This window comes from Nerophis ophidion, linkage group LG19 (genome assembly GCF_033978795.1).
Source record: "Nerophis ophidion isolate RoL-2023_Sa linkage group LG19, RoL_Noph_v1.0, whole genome shotgun sequence".
NCBI lineage: Eukaryota > Metazoa > Chordata > Actinopteri > Syngnathiformes > Syngnathidae > Nerophis > Nerophis ophidion.
Genome location: NC_084629.1, coordinates 9884537 through 9898144, shown reverse-complemented (window position 1 = coordinate 9898144; position 13608 = coordinate 9884537). Strand labels below are relative to the sequence as shown.

At 40.2% G+C, this 13608-nt stretch overlaps 1 protein-coding gene and 1 long non-coding RNA gene across 2 annotated transcripts in view; one reads left to right on the top strand and one right to left on the bottom strand.

The window, feature by feature from the left end:
* LOC133537937 (F-box-like/WD repeat-containing protein TBL1X) overlaps positions 1–4839 on the bottom strand; it is an 85164-nt gene extending 80325 nt beyond the window's left edge. Inside the window, exon 1 of the mRNA XM_061879118.1 lies at positions 4179–4839. The gene's annotated coding sequence lies outside the window, so the exon portion shown is untranslated. The remainder of the gene's footprint in view (positions 1–4178) is intronic.
* On the top strand, positions 4074–13294 carry LOC133537938 (uncharacterized). The gene is made up of 3 exons (XR_009802892.1): positions 4074–4343; positions 8051–8283; positions 12802–13294. It is a non-coding gene; the product is annotated as an uncharacterized LOC133537938 (long non-coding RNA).
* The last annotated feature ends 314 nt before the right edge of the window (positions 13295–13608 follow it).

The window sequence follows — 13608 nt, the reverse complement described above, 5'->3', positions numbered from 1 at the left end:
AAGGGTGTAATATTTCCTGTAATTATATCTAGAGTAAATACATACATGAATAGTTATCTATAGTACAGTTGAATGTACTTCCCCTCCCCCATCCAACTGCTTCCTACAAGTCTGCATGGCAATATAAACATTCATTATATTCCAAATATAATCACAAGTACTAATTCCTAAAGTTTGCATGGCAATATAAACATTTGTCTCATTCCAAATCTAATCAAACTACCAAAATAGCACTAGTAAGCTTTGTGGGGGCTGTGTTTTGAAGCAAGTGTAGATTTGGATACTTTTTTGGTAAAAATAACCTTTTAAAAAAAAGCTCCTAAATTACACGATGGTTTTAATTGTGTGATTGAATTAGAAAAAGACAATAGATTTCTGATCGGTGATTGAAGGTCCACTTTTGGCGATTTTAAATATTCCTGCAATCAGTGACTGTTATAGGTAAACAAAGTACATTAACCATGAGGTCAAATTGGACTTAGGTCTTATTGGTTTATAGTGGAATATGTATTGTCCTGTACTGCCATTGCACCACAGAAGGTATTGTTGTAGTTGTATATATGCAGAAGTATAAAAAGCAGTTTATTAGTAGATCCATTACTCTGTGTTGGTGGAAACAAGATTCATATGGGAGCCCATATTTTGGTATTTACATACAGTTAAGGGTGTAATATTTCATGTAATTATATATAGAGTATATACATACATGGATAGTCATCTATAGTACAGTTAAATTTTGTTCCCCTCCCCCATCCAACTGCTTCCTACAAGTCTGCATGGCAATATAAACATTCATTATATTCCAAATATAATTCCAAATACTAATTCCTAAAGTTTGCTTGCCAATATAAACATTTGTCTCATTCCAAATGTAATCAAACTACTAAAATAACACTAGTAAGCTTTGTGGGGGCTGTGTTTTGTGTTTTGATTTCTGATCGGTGGTTAAAAAGTCCACTTTCGGCGGTTTTAAATATTCCAGTTATTAGTGACTGTTATAGGTAAACAAAGTACATTAACCATGAGGTCAAATAGGACTTAGGTCCTATTGGTTTATAGTGGAATATGTATTGTCCTGTACTGCCATAGCACCACAGCAGGTATTGTTGTAGTTGTATATATGCAGAAGTATAAAAAGCAGTTTACAAGTAGATCCTCTACTCGGTTTTGGTGGAAACAAGATTCATATGGGAGCGGGAGCCCATATTTTGGTATTCACGTACAGTTAAGGGTGTAATATTTCATGTAATTATATCTAGAGTATATACATACATGAACCAACTATAGTACAGTTGAATGTACTTCCCCTCCCCCATCCAACTGCTTCCTACAAGTCTACATGGCAATATAAACATTCATTATATTCCAAATATAATCCCAAGTACTAATTCCTAAAGTTTGCATGGCAATATAAACATTTGTCTCATTCCAAATCTAATCAAACTACTAAAATAGCACTAGTAAGCTTTGTGGGGGCTGTGTTTTGAAGCAAGTGTAGATTTGAATACTTTTTTGGCAAAAATAACCTTTTAAAAAAAAGCTCCTAAATCACACAATGGTTCTAATTGTGTGATTGCATTGTATGTCTTGAATACAATTCAGGAAAATAGAGTAGATTTCTGATCGCTGGTTAAAAAGTCAAATTTCGGCGGTTTTAAATATTCCAGTTATTAGTGACTGTTATAGGTAAACAATTAAGTACATTAACCATGAGGTCAAATTGGACTTACGTCCTTTTGTTTTATAGTGGAATACGTATTGTCCTGTACTGCCATAGCACCACAGAAGGTATTGTTGTAGTTGTATATATGCAGAAGTATAAAAAGCAGTTTACAAGTAGATCCACTACTCTGTGTTGGTGGAAACAAGATTCATATGGGAGCGGGAGCCCATATTTTGATATTTACATACAGTTAAGGGTGTAATATTTCATGTAATTATATTTAGAGTATATACATACATGAACAGTTATCTATAGTACAGTTGAATGTACTTCCCCTCCCCCATCCAGCTGCTTCCTACAAGTCTACATGACAATATAAACATTCATTATATTCCAAATATAATCCCAAATACTAATTCCTAAAGTTCGCATGGCAATATAAACATTTGTCTCATTCCAAATCTAATCAAACTACTAAAATAGCACTAGTAAGCTTTGTGGGGGCTGTGTTTTGTGTTTTGATTTCTTATCAGTGGTTAAAAAGTCCACTTTCGGCAGTTTTAAATATTCCAGTTATTAATGACTGTTATAGTTAAACAAAGTACATTGACCATGAGGTCAAATTGGACTTAGGTCCTATTGGTTTATAGTGGAATATGTATTGTCCTGTACTGCCATAGCACCACAAAAGGTATTGTTGTAGTTGTATATATGCAGAAGTATAAAAAGCAGTTTACAAGTAGATCCTCTACTCGGTTTTGGTGGAAACAAGATTCATATGGGAGCGGGAGCCCATATTTTGGTATTCACGTACAGTTAAGGGTGTAATATTTCATGTAATTATATATAGAGTATATACATACATGAATAGTTATCTATAGTCCAGTTGAATGTACTTCCCCTCCCCCATCCAACTGCTTCCTACAAGTCTACATGACAATATAAACATTCATTATATTCCAAATATAATCCCAAGTACTAATTCCTAAAGTTTGCATGGCAATATAAACATTTGTCTCATTCCAAATCTAATCAAACTACTAAAATAGCACTAGTAAGCTTTGTGGGGGCTGTGTTTTGTGTTTTGATTTCTTATCAGTGGTTAAAAAGTCCACTTTCGGCAGTTTTAAATATTCCAGTTATTAATGACTGTTATAGTTAAACAAAGTACATTGACCATGAGGTCAAATTGGACTTAGGTCCTATTGGTTTATAGTGGAATATGTATTGTCCTGTACTGCCATAGCACCACAAAAGGTATTGTTGTAGTTGTATATATGCAGAAGTATAAAAAGCAGTTTACAAGTAGATCCTCTACTCGGTTTTGGTGGAAACAAGATTCATATGGGAGCGGGAGCCCATATTTTGGTATTCACGTACAGTTAAGGGTGTAATATTTCATGTAATTATATATAGAGTATATACATACATGAATAGTTATCTATAGTCCAGTTGAATGTACTTCCCCTCCCCCATCCAACTGCTTCCTACAAGTCTACATGACAATATAAACATTCATTATATTCCAAATATAATCCCAAGTACTAATTCCTAAAGTTTGCATGGCAATATAAACATTTGTCTCATTCCAAATCTAATCAAACTACTAAAATAGCACTAGTAAGCTTTGTGGGGGCTGTGTTTTCTGTTTTGATTTCTTATCGGTGGTTAAAAAGTCCACTTTCGGCAGTTTTAAATATTCCAGTTATTAATGACTCTTATAGTTAAACAAAGTACATTGACCATGAGGTCAAATTGGACTTAGGTCCTATTGGTTTATAGTGGAATATGTATTGTCCTGTACTGCCATAGCACCACAGAAGGTATTACTGTAGTTGCTACTACTGCATATATATTCCTAGTATATATATATATATATATATATATATATATATATATATATATATATATGCAGTAGTATGAAATTAAGTTTACAGGTACATGGTGAAAAATAGATTTATATGGGAGCCCATATTTTGGTATTCACATACAGTTAACGGTGTACTATTTCAGTTAATCATGTATATAGTTTACACATACAATAACCTGAATAGTTATCTATAGTACAGTTGAATGTACTTCCCCTCCCCCATCCAACTGCTTCCTAAAGTCTGCATGGCAATATAAACATTCATTATATTCCAAATATAATCACAAGTACTAAAACTAGCCCTGATTCAGCCAAGTGGCTTGGGATTGTGTTGTTTTTTTTAAGCTACCGTGCTTAAAAGTTTATCTAGGAAAAACTTAAAACTGCTCTTAAAACTTGTTTTTGTGCCAGAGAAGTCATCCTAAATAAGAGTTTATACTTTCTCGGTGGAAATCCGAGATGTAAATGTGACTAATAAAGGTTTATATGTGGGTAATTAAAAGGGGACAGACAGGAATTTGAACACACGTGTGGAGTCAATGGGGGCTATGAGCCGGCAGCCCCCCTTACACAAACACACACGTTCAGCAGCATAATGAGCGTTTGTCCCTCGCAATAAATAATAAGTAAAAGAGGGAACTTTACCTTGGGTTTTTGTTTTTTGGGGGTAAAATATGAGAGTGAACTGGTGGTGTCCGCCGCCGCCGCCGCCTCTTCCACAAGGAGATCCTCCAACTTCAGCAAGCTAGCGACGACTTTCCTCCCATTTTACCCAGCGTCATATTTCAACAAAAAAAAAATCCGACCTTTGTGAGTATAATCGCCGGCCCTCTGTGTAAAGTTGGAGACAGGGGGGGTGAATAATAATAATAATAATAATAATAATAACAACAAACGCCGAGCTGACTGCAGGCTACTATGGAGGATCACCGTTGACTGAGGACAGTGGTGGAGAGAGCTTCGAATACAACATGGAGAGAGAGAGAGAGCGCGCTAGAGAAGGTGGGGGAAGGGAAGCTCCTGCTGCTGACTGACCTTAAACCTGAATATTGTACACACACACACACGCGTATATATATTTAAATACGTAACATATAGTAACACGAGGTAATTATTGACGTCTGCCATTTTGGACCTCTCGTAGCCTGCCGTCGGCGGCCATGTTTTGACTCTCTTCGTCGCTTGAAACAAATCGCTTCTGAAGCACCCCTAAACAGACGCCGTAAAGAAATAGTAAAGGCCGGTGACACCCCCAGTGCTTCAAAATGTCGGTGTTTAGTGTCTGTTGTGGTACAGTCGAGCCATGTTAGTAAAAAGGCCTGGTGAAGGCAGCTTCCCCTCCCCCAACTCGCGGCTCTCTTTTTCGCCTGCCGAGTCAACCCCGCTGCTTGATGAATTCTCCTTTCGCCTTGCCCAGTCATTCACATTTGGAAAGTAAATAACAAGTTGACATCATTACGGCTCTACACTAGTGTGACACATTCCTTTGCCTACCGTAAACTCCACACTAGATGCGCAACGGATTTAGCCCTTTTTTTTTTTTTTTGCCCCCCTCTCCATCCATCCATCCATTTTCTACCGCTTATTCCCTTTCGGGGTCGCGGGGGGCGCTGGCGCTTATCTCAGCTACAATCGGGCGGAAGGCGGGGTACACCCTGGACAAGTCGCCACCTCATCGCAGGGCCAACACAGATAGACAACATTCACACACTAGGGCCAATTTAGTGTTGCCAATCAACTTATCCCCAGGAGCATGTCTTTGGAAGTGGGAGGAAGCCGGAGTACCCAAAGGGAACCCACGCATTCACGGGGAGAACATGCAAACTCCACACAGAAAGATCCCGAGCCTGGATTTGAGCCCAGGACTGCAGGACCTTCGTATTGTGAGGCAGACACACTAACCCCTCTACCACCGTGAAGCCCTGCCCCCCTCTCGTACAATGTTTTTCCATCCATCCTTTTTCTACCGATTATTCCCTTTTAGGGTCGTGGGGAGCGCTGGTGCCTATCTCAGCTACAATCGGGCGGAAGGCAGGGTACACCCTGGACAAGTCGCCACCTCATCGCAGGGCCAACACAGATAGACAGACTACATTCACACTCACATTCACACACTAGGGCCAATTTAGTGTTGCCAATCAACCTATCCCCAGGTGCATGTCTTTGGAAGTGGGAGGAAGCCGGAGTACCCGGAGGGAACCCACGCATTCACGGGGAGAACATGCAAACTCCACACAGAAAGATCCCGAGCCTGGATTTGAGCCCAGGACTGCAGGACCTTCGTATTGTGAGGCAGACGCACTAACCCCTCTTCCACCGTGAAGCCCTGCCCCCCTCTCGTACAATGTTTTTCCATCCATCCTTTTTCTACCGATTATTCCCTTTTAGGGTCGCGGGGAGCGCTGGTGCCTATCTCAGCTACAATCGGGCGGAAGGCAGGGTACACCGTGGACAAGTCGCAACTTCATCGCAGGGCAAACACAGAAAGACAGACAACATTCAAGGCCTACTGAAATGAGATGTTCTTATTTACGCGTGACGTCACGGGTTGTTAGGAGATATGAGCGCTGCGCACACACACAGCTAAAAGTCGTCTGTTTTAACGGCATAATTACACATTATTTTGGAGATGCCACCTCAGTAGAAGCATTTAAGTCTCACCTTAAAACTCATTTGTATACTCTAGCCTTTAAATAGACTCCCTTTTTAGACCAGTTGATCTGCCGTTTCTTTTGTTTTTCTTCTATGTCCCACTCTCCCTTGTGGAGGGGGTCCGGTCCGATCCGGTGGCCATGTACTGCTTGCCTGTGTATCGGCTGGGGACATCTCTGCGCTGCTGATCCGCCTCCGCTTGGGATGGTTTCCTGCTGGCTCCGCTGTGAACGGGACTCTCGCTGCTGTGTTGGATCCGCTTTGGACTGGACTCTCGCGACTGTGTTGGATCCATTATGGATTGAACTTTCACAGTATCATGTTAGACCCGCTCGACATCCACTTCTTTCCTCCTCTCCAAGGTTCTCATAGTCATCATTGTCACCGACGTCCCACTGGGTCATTATTGTCACCGATGTCCCACTGGGTGTGAGTTTTCCTTGCCCTTATGTGGGCCTACCGAGGATGTCGTAGTGGTTTGTGCAGCCCTTTGAGACACTAGTGATTTAGGGCTATATAAGTAAACATTGATTGATTGATTGATTGATTTAAAGGGGAACATTATCACCAGACCTATGTAAACGTCAATATATACCTTGATGTTGCAGAAAAAAAAGACCATTTGTTTTTTTAACCGATTTCCGAACTCTAAAAGGGTGAATTTGGCAATTTAAAGGCCTACTGAAACCAGCTAGTAAACACCACGCAGTATGATAGTTTATGTATCAATGATGAAATATTAACATTGTAACACATGCCAATACGGCCTTTTTAGTTTACTAAATTAATTTTAAATTTCCCGGGAGTTTTTTCTTGAAAATGTCGCGTAATGATGACGTGTACGCAGGACGTCACGGGCTGCGCACACACACAGCTAAAAGTCGTCTGCTTTAACCGCATAATTACACAGTATTTTGGAGATCCGTGTTGCTGAATCTTTTGCAGTTTGTTCAATTAATATTGGAGAAGTCAAAGTAAAAAGATAGAGTTGGGAAGCTTTAGCCTTTAGCCACACAAACACACGGTGATTCCTTGTTTAAAATTACCGGAGCTGAAACTTTACTATGGATCAAGCGAACATGGATCCCGACCGAATGTCAACCAGCAGGTTTCGGTGAGAAAATTGTAGTAAAAAGTCGCTTCTTACCGGAGATCAGCTGAGCTTGCCCCGTCCATAAAGCTACCGTCGACTTTGCTGAGACATTGGCGTCAAGACACCCGTGGACAAACCCCTCCGACTATCAGGTACTGTTAAACTCACTAAAACACTGGCAACACAATAGAAAGATAAGGGATTTCCCAGAATTATCATAGTAAATGTGTCTAAAAACATCTGAATCCGTCCCAATGCAATCGCATTTTTTTTTTTTTTACTCATTTTTATTTTGGTTTTTTTTCCAGTCCGAATCTGTCATCCTCGCTCAAATTAATGGGGAAATTGTCGTTTTCTTGGTCCGAATAGCTGTTTTTATTGGAGGCTCCCATTATAAACAATGTGAATATGTGAGGAGCCATCAACGTGTGACGTCATTGTCTGCGACTTCCGGTAAAGGCAGGGCTTTTCTGTTAGCACCAAAAGTTGCGAACTTTATTGTGGATGTTCTCTACTAAATCCTTTCAGCAAAAATATGTCAATATCGCGAAATGATCAAGTATGACACATAGAATGGACCTGCTATCCCTGTTTAAATAAGAAAATCTCATTTCAGTAGGCCTTTAAACGCCTTTCAGTTGTTCTCCTGTCGGAGCGATGACCTTTCACCCGTGGCGTCACATCATGAAGCAATCCGCTATTTTCTCAAACACATTACACACACAAGGTCAAATCAGCTCTGTTATATTCCGTTTTTTCGACTGTTTTCCAGTACCTTGGAGACAGTATGCCTCGTCGTTGTGTTGTCGGAGGGTGTAACAACACAAACAGAGACGGATTCGATTCAAGTTGCACCAGTGGTCAAAAGATGCGAAAGTCCCTCGTTTGTTCTGCACATTGTACGGACGACAGCTATGCTACGACAGAGATGGCAAGAATGTGTGGATATCCTGCAACACTCAAAGCAGATGCATTTCCAACGATACAGTCAACGAAATCACTAAGGTGAGTTTTGTTGATGTTATTGACAAATGTGTAGAGTGCTAATCAGACATATTTGGTCACGGCATGACTGCAAGCTTATCGATGCTAACATGCTATTTAGGCTAGCTGTATGTATACATTGCATCATTATGCCTCATTTGTAGCTTTATTTGCATCCAGCCTTTCCCTTCATCCACATTTAATGCCAAACAAACACATACCAATCGTTGGTTAGAAGGCGATCGCCGAATTTGTCCGCGCTTCCTCCCGTGCCACTATCTGTCGTGATATGGCTCAAAAGCTTCTGTTTCTTTTTTAATATCGTTTTCGGTACCTGCCTCCACACTCTAACCATCTGTTTCAATACATGTGTAATCTGTTGAATCGCTTACAGCGCTGAAATCCGAGTCTGAATCCGAGCTACTATGCTATACCTTTCTGTGCTATCCGCCATGTTTGTTTTTGGTGGCTTCACGCAGTGACGTCACAGGACAATAGACGGGTGGATATAGTGATGGTGTAAATCAGGCACTTTGAAGCCGCTTTTCGGGATATTGCGTGATGGGTAAAATTTTGAGAAAAACTTTGAAAAATAAAATAAGCCACTGGGAATTGATTTTTATTGGTTTTTACCCTTCAGAAATTGTGATATTGTTCCGCTTTAAACAGGGATAGCAGGTCCATTCTACGTGTCATACTTGATCATTTTGCGATTTTGCCATATTTTTGCTGAAAGGATTTAGTAGAGAACATCCACGATAAAGTTCGCAACTTTTGGTCGCCAATAAAAAAGCCTTGCCTTTACCGGAAGTAGCAGACAATGTGCGCGTGACATCACGGGTTTTAGAGCTCCTCACATCCTCACATTGTTTTCAATCATAGCCACCAGCAGCTAGAGCGATTAAGACCAAGAAAGCGACAATTTCCCCATTAATTTGAGTGAGGATGAAAGATTTGTGGATGAAGATAGTGAGAATGAAGGACTAGAAGAGAAAAAAAAGGCGAGGGCAGTGAGAGTGATTCAGATGTTGTTAGACACATTTATTAAGATAATTCTGAAAAATCCCTTATCTGCTTATTGTGTTACTAGTGTTTTAGTGAGATTATATGGTACCTGAAAGTCGGAGGGATGTGGCCACCGGTGTGGTGACCGCCAGTGTCTCTGAGGGAAGCCACGTTTCACGACAAGGCAAAGCGAAGGCAGCCGTTGGGGCCGGGCTGAGCTTTTTTTTCCCCTCCTCGACGGTGGAAGCATCCCACTTTCGGGGGCGGGCAGTCGGAGGAGGCAAGAGAGTCACAGCTACCTCTTTGACAGGTGCACGAGGAACAACGCAAGCTCCGCTCATGTCTACGGTAAGAGCCGACTTATTACCACAATTTTCTCACCGAAACCTGCCGGTTGACATGTGGTCGGGAACCATGTTTGCTTGACCGCTCTGTTCCATATTAAAGCTACACCTTCGGGAATTTTAAACAAGGAAACACCGGCTGTGTTTGTGATGCGAAAGGCAGCTGCAAATACACCGCTTCCCACCTCCATCTTTCTACTTTGACTTCTCCATCATTAATTGAACAAATTGCAAAAGATTCAGCAACACAGAAGTCCAGAATACTGTGTAATTATGCGATTAAATCAGACTACTTATAGCTTGGAACGGGCTGGAAAAAAATGTCCGCTACAACCGGTGATGTCAAACGCACACGTCATCATACCGCAACGTTTTCAACAGGATACTTCGCTGGAAATTTAAAATTGCAATTTAGTAAACTAAAAAGGCTGTGTTGGCATGTGTTGCAATGTTAATATTTCATCATTGATATATAAACTATCAGACTGCGTGGTCGGTAGTAGTGGGTTTCAGTAGGCCTTTCACACTCACATTCACACACTAGGGCGAATTTAGTGTTGCCAATCAACTTATCCCCAGGTGCATGTCTTTGGAAGTGGGAGGAAGCCGGAGTTCCCGGAGAGAACCCACGCGTTCACGGGGAGGACATGCAAACTCCACACAGAAAGATCCCGAGCCCGGGATTGAACCCAGGACCTTCGTATTGTGAGGCAGACGCACTAACCCCTCTGCCACCGTGAAGCCCTCGTACAGTGATTTTGTACGAGCATATTCCGGTGCAGTTGCAATGGGATGTGTTGGAATGTGAATAGCCAACATGTCTTTAATGAGGAGTTTTGGTTGAGAAATGCAGACGGACTAAGAAGTATAATGGGAAATGTGTGTTGGGGTAGTAGGGAAAACTAAGAATTTCAGAAAATTCATAATACAATTCAATTAAAAATACTCTATAACGCCATAACTCAGTTTCTTCAATACATTATTAATGTCCTCTTGTGTGCATACATATATACAACTTGGATGTTAAGCTAGTGTGTGAATGTGGGTGAGAATGTTGTCTATCTGTGTTGGCCCTGCGATGAAGTGGCGACTTGTCCAGGGTGTACACCGCCTTCCGCCCGATTGTAACTGGGATAGATGCCAGCGCCCCCCCCCGCGACCCCAAAAGGGAATAAGCGGTAGGAAATGGATGGATGGATGGATGTTAAGCTGCATTTTAAATATATCAGTCAACCATGTAGAACAGGGGTTCCCAAACTACAGTCGCAGGAAGTCCCAAGTAAAATATATATATATATATATATATATATTTTTTTTTTTTTTTTTTTTTTAATTATTATTTTTTTTTATTTAAAAAAAAAAAAAATATATATATATACATATATATATATGTATTTTTTAATTATTATTATTATTTTTTTAAATCTGTCCTTTCTAATTCATTTTCTACCACTTGTTACTCGGTGTCTCCTAGCTGCTCAGGCAAATCATATTGTCTAAAAATGCATTTTCCCATCGATAACATAACATCAGTGTCGATGTTATGTCACGGTGGTAGAGGGGTTAGTGCGTCTGCCTCACAATACAAAGGTCCTGCAGTCCTGGGTTCAATCCCAGGCTTGGGATCTTTCTGTGTGGAGTTAGCATGTCCTCCCCCTGAATGCATGGGTTCCCTCCGGGTACTCCGGCTTCCTCCCACTTCCAAAGACATGCACCTGGGGATAGGTTGATTGGCAACACTAAATTGGCCCTAGTGTGTGAATGTGAGTGTGAATGTTGTCTGTCTATCTGTGTTGGCCCTGAGATGAGGTGGCGATTTGTCCAGGGTGTACCCCGCCTTCCGCCCAATTGTAGCTGAGATAGGCGCCAGCGCCCCCCGCGATCCCAAAAGGGAATAAGCGGTAGAAAATGGATGGACAGTGTCGAGCGAGTGCGCAGCAAGTGCGCACTCTTTCAGTCAATTAGTGCGTGAGGAATATATATATATATATATATATATATATATATATATATATATATATATTGCCATCATAGTGCAGCCTACACTCATCACTTATGCCTGACTGTTATCTACTGGTCACACTTATCATTACACCATGTACCCAAAAAAAATAGCTTCGAGGTGGGTAAGCTCAACCAAACGTATTCCTTCCATTAGGTTAAAAGGCGTACTGTCGAGTTTTGAGAAAAAAAAGATTTTAAGTGCTCCTTATAGTCCGGAAAATACGGTAAGTAAAATAAATAGACCCACTCTTAGAAAGAACACTATTTTTGCATGTTTTGTATTTCGTATGCTCTCCTGAGAAGAGTGTTCTCTCGGGCATCATGGCGTCTGACTTTGTTCAGCGGTCGGTCCTTGAATGCACCGTAACAACACTTCCGTGTCATGTTCCTCTGAGTATATATCGATCAGAGCAAAGTTTGTAGGTTAGTGAATAGCTTAGTTGCTCAGACATAAATGTGTTTATACATGTTGGGATTGGGGTATGTCGTTTCTTAATGGTTAAAGACGTTAATGTCTCTTATCATGTAAGCATGTAAGCTAGTGAGCTTGCGCCAGTCAGTCCGTGAGTTTATTGAAGTGCAGTAATTAATCACAAAATGTAATACCGTTTATCGTTGCATCCCTAATGTAGGTCCAAATGTATTTGTACACATATGTTTTCGGAATACTGGAAGTTCAAATTGCTTATCATGCCATATTACAACTAATCAAATAAGTAACTCCTGCTCAATACGGGTAATTTTAGCGCCTTTGATTATACAACACGTTATAAGGAGGAACTTTAAAACTTGATCAGTTTGTTAAGTTTGTTTTCCAGGCTAAGTTTGGCAGTATGCCATATAGGACATGGTGCTCAAACTTCGATCAGTTGCACACATATTTCTTTACAGGGATTGTCATTTCAGTCCAGAAGGTAGTTTAAAAAAAAAACACATCATGTCAACTCGAGTGGGAGTGGAACACTTTACTCCTGTGTTGTTTGTACGGAGCCACAGGCCGTTCTGGCACACACAAAATATGAGATGGCAGCCATGGTGACAACACAAGCTAAGACCTACAGCGACACAGCTTGGCACTCAACTGAAGAGCTTTTCTTTCTGTCACACATTCTTAAACGGAAATGACACTTTTTTTTCTATGTTTATGTACATGAAAGGACTAACAATGAATTTGTTTTGTTCGTAGTAGTACCGGCTGACCTGCTGTTTTGCAGCATGCAAGCTCCCTGACGTCCATTGAAGAGATACGCGCCGTCTTTTTAACATTAAGGTGGGTGAGAAAATTGTTCAGAATAAAGAAAAACCGGAAGGACATGTTCAAGTATCACAATGGAGACAATGCACTCACCACCATCCACTTCATTAGGTACACAGGTAGTTATATATATATACATATATATATTAGGATGAGGATATCTATACAGCAGATTTGATCATTTACATCAACAATATGATTTGCATGAGGGGCTGGATAGGACAGATTAATAAAAACATGATTTTGGTATTTTAAAAATGTATTTGAAATCGTGACAAATAATCGCAATTAATTTGAAAATCGATCCTAAAGGAATTTTTAAAAATTAGAGTTGAAAGTTTTTTTAATGATTGATATTATTTCAAATCTGTTCTCCGCATTATTTTGTTAAAAAACTAATTTGAATAAAATACATATTTGTAAACATGGATTTTTTTTTACAATTGAAAATGATATACAATGTAATTATTATTATTATTATTTTTTTAATTTTATTTTAATCTTCTATTTTTAATCTCTTCTATTTTTAATTCCCCCCCCCCCCCCCCCCCCCCCCCCCTTTACCTGTATGTCATCTTTTTTGTAAGGGGCGCTGGAAGCCGGCAGACCCGTCAGCGATCCTGTTCTGTCTCCCTGTAATGTTTGTCTGATCTTGAATGGGATTGTGCTGAAAATTGTAATTTTCCTGAAGGAACTCTCCTGACGGAATAAATAAAGTACTATCTAATCTAATCTAAT